This window comes from Staurois parvus, unplaced genomic scaffold, assembly GCF_062004578.1.
Source record: "Staurois parvus isolate SC_StPar_1 unplaced genomic scaffold, SC_StPar_1.0 ptg001805l, whole genome shotgun sequence".
NCBI classification, from domain to species: Eukaryota; Metazoa; Chordata; class Amphibia; order Anura; family Ranidae; genus Staurois; species Staurois parvus.
In genome coordinates this window covers 670,419-696,274 of record NW_028319601.1, presented here as the reverse complement: position 1 = coordinate 696,274, position 25,856 = coordinate 670,419, and the positions used below count along the sequence as shown (strand labels likewise).

General features: G+C 42.5%; 1 protein-coding gene and 1 pseudogene across 1 annotated transcript in view; one reads left to right on the top strand and one right to left on the bottom strand.

Moving 5' to 3' along the window:
* RORA (RAR related orphan receptor A) overlaps positions 1-25,856 on the top strand; it is a 596,842-nt gene that overhangs the window by 29,895 nt on the left and 541,091 nt on the right. The gene's annotated exons all lie outside the window — the stretch shown is intronic.
* On the bottom strand, positions 389-507 carry LOC149434192 (5S ribosomal RNA; annotated as a pseudogene).

Genomic DNA, 25,856 nt, shown 5'->3' with positions numbered 1-25,856 from the left:
AGCAATCCACTGAGCTGGCCAAAACCAACTCTTGAGGGCGTCTATTCCACATTTTCACAGCTCTCACTGTGAAGAAACCTTTCCGTGTTTGGAGATTACATTTCTTTTCCTCCAGACGTAAAGAGTGCCCCCTTGTCCTCTGTGATGACCTCAGGGTGAATAGCTCTACACCGAGTTCACTATATGAACCACTGATGTATTTATACATGTTGATTATATCCCCCCTTAATCTCCTCTTCTCAAGAGAGAATAAATTCAGTTCCTCTAATCTTTCCTCATAGCTGAGCTCCTCCATGCCTCTTATCAGTTTGGTTGCCTTCTCTGTACTTTCTCCAGTTCCCCAATGTTCTTTTTTGTGCCCAAAACTGAACTGCATATTCCAGATGATAGCCTACAGCACCTGGTATTCCCAGGCGGTCTCCCATCCAAGTCCTAACCAGGCCTGACCCTGTTTAGCCTCTGAGATCAGACAAGATCGGGTGCATTCAGGGTGATATGGCCGTAGGCCATACATGAAAGATAAATCCTGAAAATCCCAGTTGAGCCGCACTCATGTCAGTTCATAGGCTGCTTTTGACTTACTTTATGCTGTGTTTCTTTGGAAGGTGCTTTTGAACTAAATGCAATCCAGGTCAAAGTGCTACTAAACCCAGGATCCTGCATTCACTCTGTCTGGTCTTCCACAGTACATACTACATGGAAATGCAATTATTTTAGTAAATATAAACTGCTAAATACATTTTCTTATCAGAAGTTAAAGCAGTCTTGTGACTTCTATCAGTGTTCAGCAGAGCACTGGTTAAAGCTTATAGAAGGAGTTTTCTTTCTGCTCTAGGGGGGTGCAGAACCCCTGACCTCTGTCTGCATAGTGCTGATTGGTCCTGTGCTGATCACATGCACTCTCCCAAGAAAAAAAAAACCTCTAGCAATACACACCATACTGAGCATGTGCAGAATTACTCCACACAATATGTCTTATCAGGAGATAAGAGGGTGACACTGGAAGAAGGGGAGGATCAGAGAAGTCAGGATCAAATAGCATTTTTACATAATGCAGAGGATTAACCCCTTAGGTTCCACAGTGAGTATACTTTACTGCATATACATTCTGATTTTACTGTTGTGGGTTTAGTAACACTTTAAATACAGCTTTTTCTTGCCAGATGCTGCATTTGCCATACGCATGTCATATGTATGCATTTACATTCAAGTAGTGTTTGACAAGAAACCCTAAAGGTTGAACTTTGCAGAAGTGGAAATGAGACCTTGTCCTAATCTTTTAGTGGGTTACAACTGCAAGCAGTCCTTGCTATGTGACCATGAAATGGACAGACACATGACTAACAAGAAATATTGTCATATGTAGGAAACACAGCAATGACGTCTCCTTCCTTTTTCCACAAAGAGGGAATGTTTTTGATTTTTTTTTTTTAATCATTTAAGTTTTTAGATTGAGGCAACATTTTTAAAGGTTTTATAATGCTTCCTGAGTTCGGCTACCAAAGTAAACCAAAAACTGGTTGAAAAATATAGATAAAACCCTATCTCCAGTCATTTTTTTTATTTTTTTACAGATTTTCAAGTGCTGCTTATGTTCTTGTAGATGAGATGTTCTGTCAGTTTTTAAATGCTGTCTGTGTTCCCACTGAAGAGATTTCCCCTATCTTCCTATTCTGTCTGATACCTACGTATCACTTGCATCAATGGGAACACAGGCAGCAAAACAATCCTGACAGAGGTTCTACTGCTTCACTGCTTTATTAGAAAATTATTTTTATTGCTGTCCATGCCCCTGTCAGGGAAATTTTCCTTCACTTCAAGTTCTGCCTGACACCCATCAAGTGAAGGATTATCTCCCAAATGGGAGGATCTCGTGCATCCCCTTTAGGCTCCATGCACACGGGGTGTTTTGATAACTCTGGTAACATTAGCTGTGTAAAGTCACGTTAAAAACGTGAGTTTTTCACCATTTTTTTAGCTGCGTTTTTCCACGTTTGCGTTTTTTAGTATTTTTTTTACCAAAAAAAATAATTTTTTTTGGTCAAAAAAAATCCAAAAATGCCGCTTTGCGGTGTTTTACTGTGATTTACCGCGTTTTGCTGCATTTTTCAGCATTAGAGCGTTTGTACAGCTAAAAACTCCTCTAGTAACCCACTAGTCCTGGAGTTTTTTTCCAGCCAAAAAACATCCCTGCCAAAAAACATTGATTACAGTCTGTGTGTACATGGACACATAGGAGAACATGCTGGGGGGTTTACTGGCTGTAGAATAAAACATCAAAAGCCAAAAACAGCCCTGTAAACACGTCCAGTGTGCATGAGGACTTATATCTAAAACTTTAAAAAACTTTTACCTTGTAGTGGAGTTCCACTCACAATGTAAAAAATAAAAGTCAGCAGCCACAAAAACTGTAGCTGCAGACGTTTAAAAAACAGCCATTCACCTGTCCCTCGATCCCGTGGTGTCCTCCCCACAGCCCGTTTCACCAGCCATCTGGTGTTCCAGGCGCCAGCATCTTCAGTGTGGGCACCTGGCTGTGACAGCTTGTGGCTTCACAGCCGGGTGCCCACTGCGCATGCGCAAGTAGCGTGGTGCTTCCTGAATGGCCCCGTAGTCTTCTGGGACACATGATAGGTCCCAGAAGACTACGGGGCCATTCAGGGAGGGTAGGAGGGCAACTTCTGCTTCCGATCGCCTAGGTGATCACAGCGGAAGTGGGAGCAGGTACCTGTCAATTTTGGGTACCCGCGCCCAATAAATAAATCCCAATAAAATACATTTATGTTTTTGGATGTAACATGACAAAATGTGGAAAATTTCAAGGTGTATGAATACTTTTTGAAGGCAGTGTACAATATAATTCAAGACAAGGGGGTTAAGCTGGCCATGAAACAGCTGGCGCTGTTTGAATGTTGGCTGGTTCCCAATGAGCCAGCTGAAATTTGCTTCACAGGTGACTCTGTTGGCGCTCTTGACAACATTCGATTAAATAATCGATAGAGCCAGGTGGGAAATTGTCGGCCAAACAGTCACTTCATCCAGTCGATCCAGATACTGTTCGCATATTCTGAATACAAAAGCCCAGCAGGGAGATTTGGCCATCCATTCTTTATAGTGTGGATGGAGGAATCTATTAGAATTTTTTAAGTCTGCAGTCTGAATGAAAACATTTTAACAGTGTATGACCGGCTTTAGGAGGACCCTTTAGCACCTCACAAGGTGTATTTGCTTTTTTTGCCATTTAAAGTTGGTAGCACTTTTTATTCGCTATACATTTTAGTGTGAAGTGATTCTTTGCTATGCAGCTTTAGATCATAGTGTTGCAGAATATCAACTGAAACCGTATGAAAAGTGATTTTAATTACCGAAAATTATATTTTGCCACCATACCATTGATCTGCATGGAGTAAACAACTCCGGCCTTGGTGGAATCTATAATAATCCAAAGTGTAGATGCTTGCACTGACTTTAAAAGAGAAATTTGGGGTAATTAAAAAAACAAACTACCATACTCACTTCCATGCTGCAGCTTTGGTCTTTTGCTTCAGCTGTCCCTCGCTGGCAAAAGGACCAAGAACTGAGCGATCACATGACCACTGATTACTCAGTTCTTGACCTTCCTGGAGAAGAAAGTAGTGATTGTCAGTCACTGTTCCCTGCCCTACCCCTCCGCCAGGCTAGAGAGTGGGGGGTGCAGCTGGCTTCAGCTCTCAGCCGCGTGCTGAAAGATACAAGCCAAAGCTAGCTGCATCGCTCCCTCTCTATCCTAGCGCTCCAGTGGAAGGGCAAAGGCTGTGGGTGGATCCTGACAATATGATCAGGATCCTTCCAGAGCCGGGATCAGCTCTGTGACGTCAACTGAGAACTGGCTTTAGCTCACTGTTGGCTGATTCTGGGTTCCCAGGAATGCACAAGTAAGGCCAAAAAGGCTTTGGTCATACTTCATTTTTAAATTTACATTAGCAGTGACTGCTTTTTTTAATTGCATCTAAATAACAAACCACTGAATATCAAAGCCTTTTTGATGGGGTAAGGCAGATTCTGCTTAGCTACCAAAGAATACATTGTCAGCACCAGCTTGGCATGGAAACTCCATTAAATCTGTATAAAACGCATGTAAAATATGATACCAGAAAAGAAAAGCGTTGCTTCCTTTTGTTAAATATTCTATTGTTTTTGATGTTATTGCATGGAGATAGTGCATGCGTTTAATCATTTTCAGAAGTGCATTTCCCAGAACTCTTTAGAGACAATGTATAACATAACGACTGAGGACTGTCAGAGGTTAAATTGAAGCATCTAACAGTATGATCCACCTGTACAGTCAACATTGCCCTATTAACGGCAGATTAAAAGATGGCTGATGGTGTGAGAGGGGCTATAGATGGCTTTAAAGAAGAGATTTAATATGGGCAGCGCTAGAGAGGGAATTCAGCAAGCAGCAGTCTGCTGAGATTCCTGGCTGATTCTCTTTCTGCAGGGGGAGAATTTAAGCCAGAGGGATTTGGGTGACTGAAATGCAGGATTTGGAAAAGCTGGTCTGTTATGTAACCAGGTTCAGGAGGGGAGAGAGAGACAGGAGGAGAGAGAAAGCAGGAGAGATAGAGAAGGGAGGGGGAGAGGAGGAAAAAGGGAGGGAATGAGGAAGACAGCGAGAGAGGAGGGAGAAAAGAAGCGCATAGACTGATACATAAATAAATCTACATTGAAAGTATTTTTCGATATATGAATACGCCTTAACGGCCTTCTGTGGAATATATATCTGTTGTGTATACATCTGTACATACTTCCTCAAGCCATACGCTTGAGATGATCAGATCGGGAAATAATCTTGTGTCTGTGGGCACCCCTGGCCGAGTGATCTTGGGAGTAAAGATCAGCTGGACAGGTTACAATGTTTCCACTAAGTTAACAATTGAGATGTCAAGCTGTGCTTCCTCCTCCCTGTTCCATAGGCAGATACATGCTTGCTTTGGTGACCCAAAGCTACTGAAAACAACGTCCTCCGATGGCAGGATTGTGTCTGCATGGCCTCTGGCCACCTTAAGAATTAAGCACAGATCATACAGAAAAGTCACACACATTTAACAGGTTCAAATAATGACTTTCTTCTTCTTGTAAATCTGAGCTGGCTAAACAGCAAACATAATTGCTTTGGTCTCTCCATCCACCCTGCACTATACATTCATGCTTTCGGAGCCGTCTCTATGTATCACATTGCATCATGTGATTGCCTTAAATAACTTTAGCTGTTCTATTGCATGAGCCATTTGTGTGCATATCTGCTGCTTCTTTAAATTGGGGGATGATAGGCAAAATGTCTTTGCCTTAATCCTGTATCTGTAAAAAGTCAAGCTATAGATGTAGCAGGATATAAAAAGGATTACAGTATACAGCTATCAACCTGTACAGCTCATATGTTCCCTACTTGCAGCTGCCAGAAAGGCAGTACTAGTCTGGGATCAAGCACAACTCCCCGCTAGTAGCAGCTACAATTAAAATCTACTATTTCCCACCACTGGCATAGACTGGTGACACATTCAGTGAACCTGATAAAAGTTCGAAAAAGGTTGCTGAGTTAGTTAGCTACAATATATAGCGATTGGTAGACTAAATGTAATTTTACTTTGTTTTCCACTTGTCTAAGTCACTTCTTCCTGATGGATTATGAGAAATCATTTTACATATTTATTTTCTTCTGGAAATTAAAGTTCACACTAAGCCTGGGTTCACACTTGTGCGGTGCGGCATATCACATTTGATTCACACAGGAACCGAACTGCAATCCTGTGCAAATCACATGCGAATTGTGTGCAGTGCGATTTGAGCCGTACATTTTGTATGGTTCAAGTCGCACCGCATTCGCACCAAAAAGGTGCAGGACCCTTTTTTTGGTCTGCGCTAGAATCAGATCGCATGGGTATTCACACCCATCCGATCCGATTCTGCACATTGCACCGCGTTTTGCAAAACGATTTTGGGTTGTTGTTACCGTAACATACAGACCCGCAGCGGTTCGCATGAACGGGGTGCGATTGTGATCACAGAAACCGTTGCAAATTCCTCACAACATCAGTATGAACCCTGGCTGAATCTGACTTTGAAATTGTGACTTCACTTGAAGTTGCACGATTTCAAAACCGCATGTCAGTGAGAGTTTGCTGACATCAAGCACAGAACTCTATGCCAGTCACACCTGAAGTTGCAAAAAATAGTGCAGGAAACTTTCTTTCAAATTGGTGCAGCATTGCAAAGTCGCACCGATTTGATTACTTCCATTGCCGACAACAGGGTGCGACTTGTCATGCGATTTGAAGCTGTCAAATTACATGACAAGTCCCACCGGTGTGAACCAGGGTTAAATGCCCCAATATGTTAGCCTATGTGTCCAAGCACACATAGGCATTTACAGGCAGGGGTGTTTAGGGGCAGAAATCTGAACGCACCAAAATCATGTTCAGGGGTGTAGTATTTGGGCAAAAAAAATGCCCAAAGGCATCCAAATACATGTAAATGCCCCTACACGCTAGGCTTGGTTAGATTTGGAGCGTTCATTCATTTCAGTGGCTAGGATAAAATATTATTCTGGCCCAAACGCTTGACATGCTTGAACGCGTCTAAACGCATTTAAAAATCATGGCTTTTGGCACGTTTTTAATACTACTTTTCTCTTCATAATAGCATAGTGTATATAAGGCCTTATTGCGTCCTATGTGTGATCTCAATCCTCCACTGAAGCACCTCACCACTGTTAGGCTAGGTTCACATTTGTGCGGAAGAAAATCCGTGCAGCCGCACCACCTGCACAGAGCAATGCGGACCCGCATGCGGCTGCCATTACGTCTAATGGCACGCCACTCGCACTGGAAAATGCAACCATATTCCCGTGCGGGTTGCGATTTCAGAAGAAGTGCAGGGACTTCTTCTCTGCGTCTCACGGTGCACGGGAGTCCATTCAAATGAATGGGCTCTCGTGCCCGCGCAAAAAGTGGCCCGCATGGCCGCATATATGTGAACCGGGGCTAAGTGTAGAGCAAACAGCACCTGTTATTTCTGGTCACTTGCTCCACTCTATGCATAGCACAGTTCCTATAATTCTTGACCTTGCGCAAGCCCTAAGAAGTCTAGGAACTGTACTACATAAGTACACGTGCTGAAGTATCACTGACAAATGCCGGCTCCTCCCACACTACTCCTCCCCTAAGGCTCCGTTCACTCGTATGCAGTTTGCTTTTTGTCCGTTTTGCAGTGCTTTTTACAGTTCATGTTGTGTTTTCTACATGCGTTTTTACCATGTTTTGTTCAGCTTTTTTTCTTTAGTGTCATTTCTTTTGTTGCTAGGCAGAAAAAAATGCAAAATGCGGCAAAAACGCACTACCATGCAATCCAGCAGCTTCTCCATTGAACTTTATAGTAGCAGAAATGCTTCTTTTTGCTTTTAAAAAAGTCCCTGACACTTTACAAAAACACAGCAGCTCAAAAAAGCATAGTTGTGAATATGTTCCATAGGAAACCATGTTAAATGGACTATAATGCATTTCTGCAAAAAGCACTAATAAACGCATTGGTGTGAACAGAGCCTTAGCTCAATCTAAAATGTGAGTACTGCTACATTCCTCCTAGTGGATGCTACCTGCTGGCACTGGAAGTTTCCACATGTAGTCCATCTCTGTGAAGAGCAGGAAAGGTGGCTACATTCACACACAAGGGGATCATGGAGAACAAAAGCAGCCACCCTACAACAAGAAGTCTGAGGACATCAAAAACTTGAGTTTGAGAGATGAAAGGAAGGAAGAGAGAGAAGGTACATTCTTCTTTTAATTAAACCTATTGAATGTATTTTAGTAAATTGGTGTAAATTAGTGAGTATTCATGAAGAGATTCTTGTAGTATGCAACATACAGGCAGCAGAAAAGCCTTTTGGAAAGAAAAAAGCCTTATGACTTTTTCCTACATGGTTCCAGAATCCCGGAAACATACGTACAGTTTATGTTCATGCAAACAATGGAGTTTATTTCTTTATCCATTTTTTTTTTGTTTTTTTTATAGTTTTTATAGTTAAAAACACAAATTAAAGCTGTCCTTGAGGTAAAAATGCAAAGTCTGCTTAATAATACAGTATTAAGGCTTAGGGCTACCTTATTAATGATAGCAGCATCACTGTAAAAAATAACCAAGGATCATATATGCAGCACTACACCTTAAAAGTGCCATGTGAAAAAAGTGTATAAGAATTATGAATATTAATAATAAATGTACAGTATATTTAGTTTATAACTCTAATAGCTTTCATTAACCGCTTGCCATCCACCCTATAGCAGAAATACTACTACAGGGTGACACGGGTGCGCAAAATCACTTATATGTACGTGATTTTGCAGTTCCGGGTAGGGGGCGCGCGTGCCCAACCACACTGCCATTCAAGGCCTTGGCTGTCAATGCCTAGGTATGTAAACAATATAGTTCTCTATCCTGTCAGCTCCTGCACACTACTTTATATGGCTCTGCAAAGCAGAGCGATACAAAGCAGTGTGCTTACAATGAAGCACACACACCTCACATAATGAGACACAGCACACAGTTAACCCTTTGATCGCCCCAGATGTTAATCCCTTCCTGCTCAGTGCCATTAGTACAGTGTCAATGCTTTTTATTAGCGCTGATCACTGTATTGGTGTCACTGGGAATGTCAGGGACACCAAGTCCGTTCCCCCCAGTGTCAGAATGCCCGCCGCAGTCCTGCAATCCCGCTATAAGTCGCTGATCGATGCCATTACGCCATTTTAAAAAAATGAAATAAAATTCCAGTATCTATACTGCCATTTGTAAATGCTATAAATTTCACGTAAACCAATTAATTTACATGTATTGGGATTTTATTTTTAGCAAAGACATGTAGCAGAATACATTTTGGCCTAAATTTATGACAAAGTTTGAATTTTAAATTTTTTTTTACTGGACATGTTTAACCTCCCTGACGGTATTCCCGAGTGTAGCTCGGGGTAACATTTCAGTACCAAAAGCGGTAACCCCGAGCTACACTCGGGCTTACCCTGCGGCACTGCTCCGGCAAGTTGTCTTCACTTACCTTACCCTGCGCTCCCACGATGTGTCCCCTGCAGCGTCCCCGGCCATCTCCTCCGGCCGATGCCGGCATCCGGCTTCTGTGTCCTGTCCCTGTGACGTCGGGACGTACGGGCGCCGCCGCCGGCGGGAAATTTAAAAATTTTAAAAAATGTCATTTTTTTTTTTTTACATTTTACACAGTAAAACATTGCTGTTTCAACCTATTTCACATACATATTGTCCCTAGTGCTTTGTCCTGCGCCCTGCCTGCATTTTGTCTATTCTTTCTGCCTGGAAACTGAGAAATGTCCATGGCGTCCAAAAAGTGTCCCTTTAGGTCAAAAGCGGGTTTAGATCAGCTAGAGAACAGCGATAGTAAATCAGAACCACTTACAGAATTGAGTGATAATGATTCGTGGGGGAAATTCGTCATCAGAAACTGAAAACGATTTTGCGACTGAGCTCAGCAATGTGCGAACTTGGCGCTCTATTTCACATTTCAGTGTTTTTGGTTTGATTATATTATTGAATTAAATTTTTTATTATTTTTATATTATTTTTATGATTATTTATTAAATTATAATTTATGATTTTGTGTTTCAAATTTTATCATACCCGGGATGTTTACTAGACTCTTGTTCGGACAGATTTCAGTGAGTTTTTCCTAAAAATTACAGCCTACAATAAAAAAAATACATATTTCCATGCAAAAAAATGGTACCGCTTTCAGCACCAAAAATCTGAAATAATCATACCGCCAGGGAGGTTAATAGCAAAAAGTCAAAAATAGTGTTTTTTTTTCTCAAAATTGTCAGACTTTTTTTTTTATAGTGCAAAAAGTTAAAAACGCACAGGCGATCAAATACCACCAAAATAAAGCTCTATTTGTGTGAAAAAAAGGACGTTAATATGATTAGGGTGCAGCATTTCATGACCGCGCAATTATACAGCAATGCAGCGCTGTAACGCAAAAAATGGCCTGGTCAAGAAAGGGGGTAAATCCTCTGGAGGGCAAGTGGTTATGGGGGCTTGGATACAATTTTATAGCAGCATAAGGTCTTTCAGAATTTGTGATATTCAGCATTTTCCTAGGACAGTGTTTCTCAACTTTTTTTCAGTCAAGGCACCCTTTAAAATTATGGACAGTCCCGAGGCATCCCATTCTAAAATGTGAAAAACTGTTTATTATATAACGCAGCAACATCCACACATGTAGTACACCCAATATTAGAGGTGTTTTATTCTTCCAAAGCAAATACACTTTTGCACATTGGTACTGACTAGTATTCCAGTGTTTCTCTTCTCCCTCATGTTTTCACCATCACCGAGCTAATGTGACCCCAGCACTGGTGGAGAGGGGCGGGGGAGGGTCAAACTAGGATGGTGTGCAGGCAGCTGACATCCTCCTTATCAACTGATGATGTCATTGGTTGTCAGGACGCCGGAGATTTGAAGGTCGTAATGGTGCACAATGAAAGCCTGTGGCTTTGTGTAACTAAAAGGCTTGTTCCACCCTCTGGCTGGTATACAAGTTTTGGGCAATTTGTAGACATTATGCCAAGGCACCCCTGAAGAAACCTCAAGGCACCCCAGGGTGCCTAGGCACCCTGGTTGAGAAAAGCTGTCCTAGGATCTTGAAATAAGGATGGTAACCCTTGCCTAGGTGCCACGTGAGGAAGCCAAAGGAAAGGTAAGCATATTAAATATATTTTTTCTCTACAGAGTTATGTTTAGTATTAAAGAGAAATTTACTTCTGTTTATCCCCCCTTCCTTACCTTTTTCACTGGGTTATGCAAAACAAAAAATATACAGGTGAAACTCGAAAAATTAGAATATCGTGCAAAAGTTCATTTATTTCAGTAATGCAACTTAAAAGGTGAAACTAATATATGAGATAGACTCATTACATGCAAAGCAAGATAGTTCAAGCCGTGATTTGTCATAACTGTGATGATTATGGCTTACAGCTCATGAAAACCCCAAATCCACAATCTCAGAAAATTAGAATATTACATGCAATCAATAAAACAAGGATTGTACATAGAACAATATCGGACCTCTGAAAAGTATAAGCATGCATATGTACTCAGTACTTGGTTTGGGCCCCTTTTGCAGCAATTACTGCCTCAATGCAGCGTGGCATGGAAGCTGAGGTGTTATGGAAGACCAGGATGCTTCAATAGCGGCCTTCAGCTCTTCTGCATTGTTCTGTCTCATGTCACTCATCTTTCTCTTGGCAATGCCCCATAGATTCTCTATGGGGTTCAGGTCAGGCGAGTTTGCTAGCCAATCAAGCACAGTAATCCCACGGTCATTGAACCAGGTTTTGGTGCTTTTGGCAGTGTGGGCAGGTGCCAAGTCCTGCTGGAAAATGAAGTCAGCATCCCCATAAAGCTCGTCTGCGGAAGGAAGCATGAAGTGCTCCAAAATCTCCTGGTAGACGGCTGCGTTGACCATGGACTTAATGAAGCGCAGTGGACCAACACCAGCCGATGACATGGCTCCCCAAATCAACACAGACTGTGGAAACTTCACACTGGACTTCAAGCATCTTGCAGTGTGTGCCTCTCTATTCTTCCTCCATACTCTGGGTCATTGGTTTCCAAATGAGATGCAAAAGTTGCTCTCATCAGAAAAGAGGACTTTGGACCACTGAGCAACAGACCAGGTCTGTTTTTCTTTAGCCCAGGTAAGACACTTCTGACATTGTTTATTGTTCAGAAGAGGCTGGACAAGAGGAATATGACATTTGAAGCCCATGTCCAGGATCCGTCTGTGTGTGGTGGCTCTTGATGCATTTACTCCAGCCTCAGTCCACTCCTTGTGAAAGTCCCCAACACTTTTGAATGGCCTTTTCCTGACAATCCTCTCCAGGCTGCGGTCATTTCTGCTGCTTTTGCACCTTTCTTCCACACTTTTCCCTTCCACATAACTTTCTATTAATGTGCTTTGATACAGCACTTTGGGAACATCCAACTTCTTTTGCAATTACCTTTTGAGGCTTTCCCTCCTTATGGAGGGTGTCAATGCTGGTTTTCTACACAACTGTCAGGTCAGCAGTCTTTCCCATGATTGTGATTCCTACTGAACCAGACTGAGAGACCATTTAAAGGCTCAGGTGTTATGGCTTAATTAGCTGATTTGAGTGGGACACTTTGAGCCTAGAATATTGCACCTTTTCACAATATTCTAATTTACTGAGATTGTGGATTTGGGGTTTTCATGAGCTGTAAGCCATAATCATCACAATTATGACAAATCACGGGTTGAACTATCTTACTTTGTATGTAATGAGTCTATCTCATATATTAGTTTCACCTTTTAAGTTGCATTACTGAAATAAATGAACTTTTGCACGATATTCTAATTTCTCGAGTTTCACCTGTATATACTCATATGTCCAGCAATGCACTAGTGTTTTGTAGGATCCGCCATTTAGCCATTGCACACCCAGTCCTGTGCCACCGTCTTCTTCTCTGATGTCATCAGGAAGTTGGATGTTTCTTCTGGGGTTTTTGCGGCATGGGTTGGAGAAGCGACTGCAAGAACCAGGAAGAGACAGCCAGCCACCTGATGACGCAGTGCTTGCACTGTAGAGTGACCCGAGGCCTACTGGGAGCCTTCTGACATGGATATCCCAGGAGGTTGAGGGCAACAAATATTTCATTCTTGTCTAGGCAACAATGTAGGAAGTGCAAGAATATTTCCTTGAAAGAGGTATGCAAAAAGAAAATTCTGGTTCTCACCAGAAATACAATAGAGGGGAAATCTACTATTAGGAAGACTTGTTCTGGTGACAGCTGTACATATCCATCTCTTCCCAAATTTCCACCCACTACTTGTGTGTAAAGATAGCAAATGAAGGGAAATCTCACTATTACAACCAGATAAAAAAAAAAAAACAAGCAGATGTTTTAACCATTTCTATTCATGAAAAAAAGCTTTTATTTAAAGTAGAACTATAGGCAAAACTTTTTTTTACATTTTGGATAGAGTAATGAAGGGTTAGAACCCCTGCCAGTTTTTTTGCCATCTGTGTCCCTTTGGGGAGATTCACCTTCACTTCCTGTCCCATAGCCAAAACAGGAAATGAGAGGAAATCCTTGCAAATTAAGGGACCCCCCCCCACCACTACCATCACCCCCAGGTCACCAGAACTAGTGTCCCCATTGAATGATTTCCCCTCTATTACTTTTCTGGGGATAGCCCAATATTTGAGGTTTTCTTTTACTTTCACTTTCAGTTATAGTGATAAAAAGGACAAATAGAGAGGGTGAATCTCCCTAATGGGGACACAGACAGCCAATAAATCCTGACGGGTGTTCTAATCCCTCTCCACTCTATAGAAAATTTTAAAAAATACCTTTAGATATGCTTTCAGATATACTGTACTTTAAAGTGGACATAGAATCAGCTGTATATTTACATGTTAAATGCTTGCTTGCTAAGTAATGTGAGAGTGCAATACAGGCATTTATTACATCTCACAGAGGTACTTCCTCAATGCTATCATCTGCTTTCTCTCCAGAAGGACAGTGCCTTCTTTATTTAGCCATCATTCAAAGTCAGTTTCTTCTTTCTAAATTGAAATGCCTGTTCAGAGATTACACAGATAAGTAAATCCTGTTGCCTGTGCAATTCATGGCTGTATTCTCTCATCTTGTGCTGCCTGCAGAAGACTGATGACATCATCTTTGCCTAGGCAAGACCACTGACTGCAGCTTGTTTTTTTGTTGAAATTCCCTTGTACTTTCTCCTGTGTCTGCCTGCCCTTTCTGAGAACAGATTTAGGCTGGGCTCACATATATGCGGTGCAGTATATCGCATGTGATTAGCACAGGAACTACACCGCATTCCTCTGAAAATCACATTCGATTTGTGTGCGGTGCGATTGCAACCATACATTTTGTATGGATCTAATTGCACCGCACCAGAAATGTGCAGGACCCTTTTTTTTGGTCCGCACTAGAATCGGATTGCATGGGTATTCACACATATGCAATCCGATTCTGTACATCGCACCGCGTTTTCCGGACAGCTTTCGGGGTGTTGTTAACATACACACCCGCAGCGGTTCACATGAACAGGGTGCGATTCTGATGCATTGCTGAATTCACACAGAAAATGCTGCAAATTCTGGACCGCATCAGTGTGAACCAGGGCTCACACTGCTTTTGGGGTTGCACTGAACGGGGAATATTACTGCACATTTGGTGGACCTGCCCTGTAGCCACCCGATTCTGGATACAGGTTTATAATCTGCTATGCTCAGTCCTACACAACAATCTCACTCTTAACCGATGGGAAGTCTTACTACAGAAACCTATCCCACACTTACATAAACATCAGAGGAAGCTGGTGGGGTTTGTGTTTTTAGAAGCCCGGCAGACCCTAGCCAGAGCCTGGAGGGGTCCATCAATACATTTTGCCAAAGTCAAGCAAAGGTTCTTGGGGACCATGATACATGAAAAGCTAACCTTATCAACACCCACACTACGTACCTCAGGGTCTGGGTCCCATGGCTGAATTATAACGAACTCTTGAACACTGACCACTCTCTACTTTCCCTGTGACAGACTACTATGTACAGGACCCTTTTTTTGGTCCGCACTAGAATCGGATCGCATGGGTATTCTCACCTATGCGATCTGATTCTGCACATCCCACCGCATTTTGCGGACCGCTTTCGAGGGTTTTGGTAACTTAACATAAACACCCACAGCGGTTCGCATGAACGGGGTGCAATTCTGATGCAGTGTGGAATTCGCACAGAAAACGCTGCAAATTCCACAGCACATCAGTGTGAACCAGGGCTAAAGGTTATGTTATAATATTGGGCTAAATGCCATCAACCACTTGTCTTGCTAAGTGTCTATAGTTATTGTTCTTGATAGACAGAAACAAGCTGAAACAAAGATGACTCCACAACGTCAGCTTCACAGCCACCATCACTCAGGGTGTACCTCATGTTCTTGCTACATTCATTCATCATGTATTGTTTGGGCAAGAAACACAGATATGCCTTCAGCAATTATGTTGTCTACAAACTGAACACTTACCTGCCTATAGTTCTTGTTGTATATGAAACAGCAAAGAGCAGGAACTAGTTACACTTCCACAAATGCCCATTTTGAGCTCTACCTTCATTACCTTCCCATCCCTAGCAACACAGCCATTTGCTTGTCTTCCTTGTCATACCTATTAAGTGAAGAGCTGCCATGTTGTATAGCAGCTCATGAGCCTGTAGGTTACAGGCCCCACTAGGGGCAAGTATCTGGCATGTATTTTGCAGTAAATTTCTCATTGGTTGTTGGGATCTTATGTCCCAAACCGAGTAGTTGAGGCTTCCATAGCAAGTGAAAGTAATCCCAGAGGGTCACAAATATTAATAAACAATTCAGTTTCGTCACCTCCCCATCCACTGAATGAAGGTGTATTGGTGAGGTCATGCCTTTGCCTCCCACCTCCTTTCTAAGAAAATCCCCTTCCATGTTGGGAGGTTTAACAATAGCAAGCACTGTTCTGGTCTATATAGCAAGCCAGATGCCTGCACTCTTGTTTTAACTTTTTTGCAGCACATCTCAGTAGTTTGTAGTCCAAGAGTGTCTGTAATGTGAATATCACTCACAGCCTTCATGGTTGCTACCAGGGGCAGACTGACCATTTGGAAGCTCGGGCACTGCCCAAGGCCCCGGGATCAGTAGGGGGCCCCATGAGATGCCCCTGGTACCTTTTCCATAGGCTTTGTTGAGTTTGGGCAAGGACACAGGGGCCCCATGATCCCCTATTGCCTGGGGGCCCCATGAGTTGTCCGTCTGCCCCTGGTTGCTACCACACATCTTCCTGCTGTCCACCAGTCCATGCTTTGCTATTGGCTAACAATATGATGGTTGGCTGCATTTGGCCAATGGGAAATTTCAGGCAACAAAGTGGAGCAGAACCTCATAGGGATTATGTAGCCTTTGGTTGCAATTTTCTCTGTAGAGAAGCCTGGCATTTAGGGCTACTTGGGAGTCCTGCATTGAAGATGAAAATCCATGGCAGGCCCTTGGAGGAGCTTACCATACAGACCAGCAGCCAGCTTAACATCATTATACCACTCCACAGGATTGTTTCAAGCTTGATCCTATTGTTGAAGTTCACATTCGTAGAACATTAGTAGAGAAGCATGTGTACAGTTATTTTTACACATGATGACAACTCATCGTCCTATTGTTACAATATATGGCTGTGCTTTACTTATTTTTACAGAACAGAGACAATGTAATTGAACATTTTATAGTGTATTCTTTTATATGCATTCGAATACACATTGTTATAAGGAAGAATACTTTGTTATTCTAAAAGGATGGTACAGAATTAAAACAACAACAGTTTTTTATCACTTTTAAAGGAAAGAAATGAATAAATTGTCACAGGAAATTACATTTAACCTGTTAGAATCTATGGAAACATTAAAATAAATAATGCAAGGCATTACGGCGCATCTAAATGCATTATAGCACATCAGATCTAATTCTGGGATGAAGAAGGTAATTGGCTATTTATTTTACTATCACTTATTGATTGACCAGGTTGGTCTTCACGACTAAAGCCTTGCTCAACAGAAGTCATGATGTTGGAAGCTAAACGGTGTCGGGCTAGGTGCAAATTTATTATGTCTAATGTGTTAGCCTTGCAGAGGAGTACAGTTTAGTATACATTTAACCAGCATGTACCCCAGCAAATATGCAGACAAATTCTTCTTACTCCTCGTTAAACCTTGTTGGCTGCATAATGCAGGAGGAAGACCATGCAGAACTTGTCTCAGTCGTTATACAGCAGGATATAGCTCCAATAGTGACCTCTCATACACCCCTTGCAATGCTGTAGACAGTCTTTCGTGGCTGTGCATGAAAAGACGACTAGACTTGTGATCCCAGGACACAAAGCCTAATTTAATTAATTGGAAAAAAGATGCATGCAACTGTTTTTTATTCATGCTTCACTGCTTCTGTTTGTCCTCTTTATATACACTTGTATACACGCAGAGTTCGTTTTTGGTAATGCTCGGTAGTAATGGCTCCTGCATTTATGGGTGACTATGAGGATGCACCTATTGGCAACACCAGACTATTGTCTGTTTTCAATGCCCCCACCCTTATTACTTAATTAAACTTTATTATTTCCTGTAAACTTAATTTTATACAAAATTATACTCATTTTGTAGAGAATTGCAGAAAAATAAACTATAAGCAATCTGAAAAATTCACTAGGGGGTTAATTAGGAACATTGTTGCATGTACAAGGCCACGCTGATCTGCTCAAATCTTATTTGAGTAAGTTCCAGTGCAGAACGTTTAGAAGCAAACACAATTATGAGTATAAAACTCTTTTGTATTGTACTGCTAAAAAGTATTTGTAGCTACTAAAGCATCTTCTTTTTCTTACTATCCAATGCAATGTTATCAAAATTGTCTCACAGTGTATGTTTATAGGATGGGGTTCACAAATTGTTGTAGAATTCTTGAGCTAGTTGATCCAGTTTAGAATCCAGTAGGAACACATGTCAAGGAACCAGAGATTCTGTGTTCTTGTTGACAACAACACACAGTGGATCCTTTAAAAGCAGAACGTATATTCATGTCTCCATTCCATCACAGATAAAGGATATATTGTTCTTTTTAGGATATGGCAGGGCATGCAGAGGATTCTTTTATGGAACTGGTTCCAAATGTACTGTACATACAGAACTGCTGGTTAATGCTACAGATTCAACCTAATATTATAGAGTAATTTATTCCAAACTGCATATATGCAGGGGTGGACTGACCATTGGAGCACTCGGGCACTGCCCGAGGGCCTGGGGTCAGTAGGGGGCCCCTGGTACCTTTCATTGGCTTTTTCATAGGCTTTTTTGGGTGTGGGCAAGGACATAGAGGCCCCATGATCCCCTATTGCTCGGGGGTCCCATGAGTTGTCAGTCCGTCCCTGCATATATGTAGATGTTTCCGGCTAGTTGAGCATCATCAGTGTAGAGTATGGAAACCATGCCTTCTATGGAGTAGAGCTTTTGGACCAACACAACTGTACAGGTTGGTTAGAAGGAGCCAAAATCCTCTAATTTTATCAGTGTGAAACCCAGTTGTACTCTCTTAAAATAGAAGGTAAGGTTTATATATATATATATATATATATATATATATATATATATATATATATATACACAAGTATATAAGGTATCTGTGCCCTCTACTTTTTGTTTCATAAACTGGACCACTAGTCTGCTTACACAAAGACTGCAGCTTGCTTATTGTAAGCTGACCATACACTACTTGAAGCTGCCAGCACTGTTCCATTCAAATGTGTTCAGTCTGCATTTGGAGCCAGTGAGAAAACTATCTTAGACCAGCTCAAGCATCCAATCAGATGCAGGCCCTGTTCGGGTTTTCACAATACAATAGCAAGGATGATTCATCTGTCTAGACTGAACAAAAGAAATGTATATGTGAATGGCCATCTTTAAACACGCATGTCTTTCAGATCGGGGCTACCTTTGGTCCTTCTCCATCTCCAGACCTGGACACATGCTCTCCATGTGCCCACAACCAGGAGTCCTGACTGTTCGGAAACTTTTCCATTTGTGGGAAAGACCCACCTTGTCTCCAATCAGTCTATCTGATCTCTCAGGCTCTTAGGGTCCCTTCCATTGTCATCTGTCATCTACCGCATCACTACAGTGGCAGACATTGTGTGTGTCTGTGTATATATACACTGCTCAAAAAAATTAAAGGAACACTTTGAAAACACATCAAATCTCACTGGGGAAAAATATCATGCTGGATATCTATACTGATATGGACTTGGGTATTGTGTTAGGAACATAAGCATGTCCCATGAAGATTATCAACCTAAAGAGGACTGAATTCAAAGACAACCCGAAAATAAAAGTGTAAAAATTATGCCGCAGGCTAGTCCATTTTGCTGAAATTTCATTGCAGCAACTCAAAATGGTACTCAGTAGTTTGTATGGCCCCCATGTGCTTGTATGCATGCCTGACATCGGGGCATGCTCCTAAAGAGACGACGGATGGTGTCCTGGGGTATTTCCTCCCAGATCTGAACCATGGCATCACTGAGCTCCTGGACAGTCTGAGGTGCAACCTGGCGGCGTCGGTTGGACTGAAACATGATGTCCCAGAGGTGTTCTATTAGATTTAGGTCAGCCGAGCGTGGGGGCCATTCAATGGTATCAATTCCTTCATCCTCCAGGAACTGCCTGCATACTCTTGCCACATGAGGCCAGGCATTGTCGTACACCAGGAGGAACCCAGGACCCACTGCACCAGCATAGGGTCTGACAATGGGTCCAAGGACTTCATTCCGATACCTAATGGCATTCAAGGTGCCATTGTCTAGCCTGTAGAGGTCTGTGCGTCCCTCCATGGACCTGCCTCCCCAATCCATCTCTGACCCACCACCAAAACGGTCATGATGAATGATGTTACAGGCAGAATAATGTTCTCCACGACTTCTCCAGACCCTTTCACGTCTGTCACATGTGCTCAGGGTGAACCTGCTCTCATCTGTGAAAAGCACAGGGCGCCAGTGGCAGACCTGCCAATTCTGGTGTTCAATGGGAAATGTCAATCGAGCTCTATGGTGCCAGGTAGTGAGCACAGGGCCCACTAGAGAACGTTGGGCCCTCAGGCCACCCTCATGAAGTCAGTTTCTGATTGATTGGTCAAAGACATTCACACCAGTGGCCTGTTGGAGGTACTTTTGTAGGGCTCTGGCAGTGCTCATCCTGTTCCTCCTTGCACAAAGGAAAAGATACTGGTCCTGCTGATGGGTTAAGGACCTTCTATGGCCCTAACCAGCTCTCTTAGAGTAACTGCCTGTTTTCTGGAATCTACTCCATGCTATTGAGACTGTGCTGGGAGACATAGCAAACCTTCTGGCAATGGCACGTATTGATGTGCCATCCTGGAGGAGTTGGACTGCCCGTGCAACCTCTGTAGGGTCCAGGTATCACCTTATGCTACCATTAGTGACACTGACCCTAGCCAAATGCAAAACTAGTGAAAAACAGTCAAAAAGATGAGTAGGAAAAAAAATGCCAGTGGCCTCCACCTGTAAAACCATGCCTGTTTTGGGGGTCTTCTCATTGTTGCTCATCTAGTGCACCTGTTGTTAATTTCATTAACATCAAAGCAGCTGAAAATGATTAACAACCCCCTCTGCTACTTACCTGACTAGATCAATATCCCAAGAGTTTAATTGACTTGATGCTATACTCTGATTAAAAAGTGTTCCTTTAATTTGTTTGAGCAGTATATATATACCGTATTTTTCGCACCATAAGACGCACTTTTTTCCCCCCAAAAAAGGGGGGAAAATGTCAGTGCGTCTTATGGAGCGAATATGGAGCGGCCGGTCCGGTATTTCCACCGCCGCCGTGTCAGAATACCGGGCCGGCCGCTCAGCTCTACAGCGGGACCTTATAGAGATGACTGCTGACCTTTGGGGAGGGGGGGGGAGCGGGTACCTGAATTTGACAGGTACCCGCTCCCACTTCCGTGGAGTTGTTCTTTCATCTTACCCGTTCCTCTATCCAGCGGCGCGGTCTTCCCGGCTTCTGTAGTGTGGGCATGACAGCCGGGTGCCAAGTGCGCATGCGCAGGAAGCAGTGTTTTTTGTGAAAGGTAAGGCGGCACCTGGGACACATGACAGATCCCAGAAGCCGCCGGACCAATAACAAAGCGCAAGTGCTTCTCGCTCATGCGCACTGGGCACCCGGCTGTCATGCCGAGCGCCATTACAGAAGCCGGGAAGACAGCGCGCGGCTGGATAGAGGAACAGGTAAGATGAAAGAACAACTCCGCGGAAGTGGGAGCGGGTATCTGTCAAATTCAGGTACCCGCTCCCCCCCCCTCCCCAAAGGTCAGCAGTCATCCCCTGTACTATCCACAGTCTCTGGTCATCCCTGTGCTGTCCGCAGTCTCTGGTCATCCCTGTGCTGTCCGCAGTCTCTGGTCATCCCTGTGCTGTCCGCAGTCTCTGGTCATCCCTGTACTGTGTCTGCAGTCTCTGGTCATCCCTGTACTGTGTCCGCAGTCTCTGGTCATCCCTGTACTGTGTCCGCAGTCTCTGGTCATCTCCTGTACTTTGTCCGCAGTCTCTGGTCATCCCTGTGCTGTCTGCAGTCTCTGGTCATCCCTGTACTGTGTCCGCAGTCTCTGGTCATCCCTGTGCTGTCTGCAGTCTCTGGTCATCCCTGTACTGTGTCCGCAGTCTCTGGTCATCCCTGTACTGTGTCCGCAGTCTCTGGTCATCCCTGTACTGTGTCCGCAGTCTCTGGTCATCCCCTGCACTGTGTCCGCAGTCTCTGGACATCTCCTGTACTATGTCTGCAGTCTCTGGTCATCCCCTGTACTGTGTCCGCAGTCTCTGGTCATCCCCTGTACTGTGTCCGCAGTCTCTGGTCATCTCCTGTACTGTGTCCGCAGTCTCTGGTCATCTCCTGTACTGTGTCCGCAGTCTCTGGTCATCTCCTGTACTGTGTCCGCAGTCTCTGGTCATCCCCTGTACTGTGTCCGCAGTCTCTGGTCATCCCCTGTACTGTGTCCGCAGTCTCTGGTCATCCCCTGTACTGTGTCTGCAGTCACTGGTCATCTCCTGTACTATGTCCGCAGTCTCTGGTCATCTCCTGTACTGTGTCCGCAGTTTCTGGTCATCTCCTGTACTATGTCTGCAGTCCATTAGTTCAGAATTTTTTTTTCCTGTTTTCTGCCTCTAAAACCTAGGTGCGTCTTATGGTCAGGTGCGTCTTATGGAGCGAAAAATACGGTATATACTGGGCATTCAAGTCAAACCAGGTCTTTTGAGTTTATATAATAAAAGAACAAACCTGAAGGAGTAGAAACTGCATTTGTTTTTCAACATACTCCCCTGCTACATTTATACACTTATCCCAGCTTTTAACTAATGCCTGGAAATCTTCGGCATATAAAGATTTGTCAGTACTCCTGAACCATCCTAGGATAGTCTGCTTCACTTCGTCATTATTGTGTTCACTATTCCCACAGAAAGATTTATCTCTTCTTGACAGGTTAGGTGTTTATTATCCAGGATCAGGCGTTCAGTGCACTGTATGTTCACAGGAATGACTGTTGTGGGCTGGGAACCACCGTGGCCGGGATCGTCACTGATGGACGTGTGGCCATTTTTGAAAAGTTTACACCATTCAAATGTCTTACTGTGGCATCTCATCACTGTACTGTGCTTAAACTCTTCTATGGATTTGAGCGGGTTTTACACCTCCCGCCAAGAAACTTCATCACCACACACTGTTTCATGCATGCACTAACTCTGTTGTCTGCCATCTTGATTAACGGTCTCTGGACTTGTCCATGACATGTGCGCCGCCTATTAGCAAAATAGGATGCACTTGACACTTACTATTGTGTGTAGTATTGCCTCGCTAGCACCCTATATACATATATATATATATATATATATATATATATATATATATATATATATATATGCCAATAAGTGTTTTAGGTCCTGTACATTTAATTAAATTAAATGTACTTTATTAAAATTTAAAAATTAAAGGAATTACATTTAGCTAGTTGGGTATCAGAGAACAAATGATGACAGCCACCCTGTCATGCAGCTCACATCTTTAGGACAAACCATTGCCCAGGCCAGCCTACACTTCTGGCTTATCCTGAAATGTGTCATTGGCCAGGGTGTGTAACCCAATGTTGAAGTAAGATTACTGTGTATTAATCATACTTTAGGCTGAGGATGAGCCAGTAGGGTAAGCATCATCCACTGCACTTGTCCTTAAAAACACTAATGCTAGACTGAAGAGTTTGAATCAAGAAAATCGCTAAATACAATCATATGAAAAATTCAGGTGACCACATGGAAAGTGTCAACTTTTTCAATATTTTTGAACAGGGAAACATTAAATCTTTATTCATACAATAATGCCTACAGATAAAGTTGACATACTTGAAAAAGAATAATTTCCTTTTGAATCATTTATTCAACAAAAATATTAATAGATGTAATGGTGCACTGTGAAGAAGTAAGTACACCATTGGCATTGAAGCTGGTATTGCCCTCTTTTTTGGGGTGTTTGGAGAGTTCTTTTAACATCAAATGACCTAGGTTGAATTTTCTGGGCCAGCCATCCTGGGCAAATTAGTAGTTGTTTGAAATCTAGGCCACTTGTACATTTTTTTTCACAGCTGAATGAATGATTTCAAATAATTTTGGTGATTTTTCTGTCAATACCAAAGAAAACACCAGGACCTAGATGTCCGAGGTTCATGGCTACATTCGCATGGACCCAAGGCCGGTGCAAATGACATCAGCAGGAATCTGCTGATTCCTGCAGCTGTTTCAGCCACCTGTGAGCAGCTAGCTGTGGCTGCCGAGCCCTGTACACTTCAATGACAGGTTGGCAGCAGCTGCAGCTAATCATTTAAACAACTTTGTGTGCTTCCAGCAGTGATCCCCACAGGTAATCACTGGCTAGGTGGGCAACCATGGATAGCTGTGGCTATTGCCAACCTGTCACTGAAGTGTATAGTGCTCAGCAGCCGCAGCTAGCATCCGCAGCATTCGTACCAGCACTAATCCCCCATGTGAATGTAGCCTAAATAATGCACACTCCCTTAGAGTCCTTTTACACGGGCGTTCAGTTTGTTTCATCAGGCCAATCACATTTTTTCAAAGAAAAAACAGATTATATCAGTTTTTCATCAGTCTTTACATCCATTTTTTACATCCACTACTTATGCAAAAACAGATACAAAAACGGATCGCTTGCCCGTTTACCTCCATTTTACATCCGTTCCATTTTCGTGTTTTAACAGAACAAAAATATGGCTTTGATCTGTTTCAAAAAACAAATGTTGGGCGGATGTGGATGTAAACAGATGATCATCCGTTTACATCCGTTTTTGCTATAGACATACATTTACTGTATGTCCGTTTATCATCCCTCAATGGATGGATGAAAAACAAACAAACGGACTGCCCATGTGAAAGAGGTTCTGGCACCTAATCTGAAACATCAGATTCTAATTTCATGGATTTGAAGTGGTAGTAAATGTAATGGTATACTTACGTTTTAAATATAACAAATTTGCATTTTGGTTTATTAGGATCATAAAAATTAATACCTAGAGTTTATGTGGTGTTTGTTCAAATATATCACATTTATATGTAGGCAGCATTTGAATCAAGATTCAATATTTGCCTGTATAAATATGTAAAAACATCAACAGATCCATGGGGTGGACATACTTTTTCACATGACTGTATATACTATTCAGTATAAACATGCAAGTATATAATTTTGGTTAGAAGCATGTTTAAAATAGTGGGTTCCATTCATGCAGAAATGCGGTAAAGTATCGCTTGGTGTTTTTCAGAAGGTTTTTGGTCATTCATAAAAAAAAAACGCTTCTAAAATACTGCATGCAATATTTTTCCAAAATATGCAGTATTTCATGAAACCATACAGTTAACTCATGTGATATCCAGTGGGATGGATACAGAGATGAAAAATTAGAACCCCTATCAGTTTTTATTGCTAATAAAGAAGTAAAATGGTTTAGATCATAGAAATATGCCAACTCGCTAAGTTTGTGCGCTCCCTGCAGCATATGTATAAATACAAAAGAAAAAAATTGACTGAAATACCAGTGAAAGGGAAGCTGCTTTCACAGGACACACGCGGTGTATCAAAAACAACTATGTTAAATTAAGTAAATACATAAATATTGAATGAGAATATCACACACATAAATACGCTTCTTCCACCATTAAATAAGACAACGTTGTAGAAGAAGGGTATTTATATATGTGTATGCTTTTTTATACTATTTTCATCAGTACATTTGACATTTTTAATATGCTTGTTTTTACTTAAAGCGGAGCTCCACCCAATAGGGAAAGTTCCGCTTTAAGGACTGGTCCCCCGTTCCCCGTTAAGGATTGGCACCTTTGAGGAGCGGGTACCCGAAATGGACAGGTACCCGCTGCCACTTCCGCTGTGATCGCCTAGGCGATCAGAAGTAGAATTTGTCCCCCCTGCCCCTCCCTCCCTATAGTTTTCTGGGACAGGTGGCAGAAGCCTACAGGACCATTCACAAAGCACAGCATTACTAGCGCATGCGCAGTGAGCTGGCTCCACAGCCGGGTACCCACACTGAAGATGCTGGCGCCGGGAACACAGGGTGGCTGGTGAAACAGGCTGCATGGCGTGGGGACACCATGGGATTGAGGGACAGGTAAGTGCCCGTTTTTTAAAAGTCAACAGCTACAGTTTTTGTAGCTGCTGACTTTTATTTATTTATTTTTTTTTCACTTGAACTGTTTTGGCAGGAAGTGAAGGTAAATCTTCCAATGGGACACAGATAGCAAAAAAAAAAAACTGACAGGGGTTCTAACTCTCCATTATTCTGTCCAAAATGGAAAAGAAAGTTTTGCCTTTAGTTGCACTTTTAACCAGACTTTTTCAATCTTTGCAAAACAGAGGAACCCTTGAAACAACTTTCCAGTCTCCGGAAAACCCTGCTAAAAATTATTATATGTATTACTCATGATATATTAATGTGATGGTCAGTGGGAAGAATGATCCTTACACTTGTGGTCACTGAGAAGAATTGTCCCCTTATAGACAGCTAAAAAGATCAATGATGTCAGTGGAAACATGTCAGTGGGACGATATCTCTAAAAATAATTGTGAAAAAGCAAAGTATCCCTACTATATATGACATATATG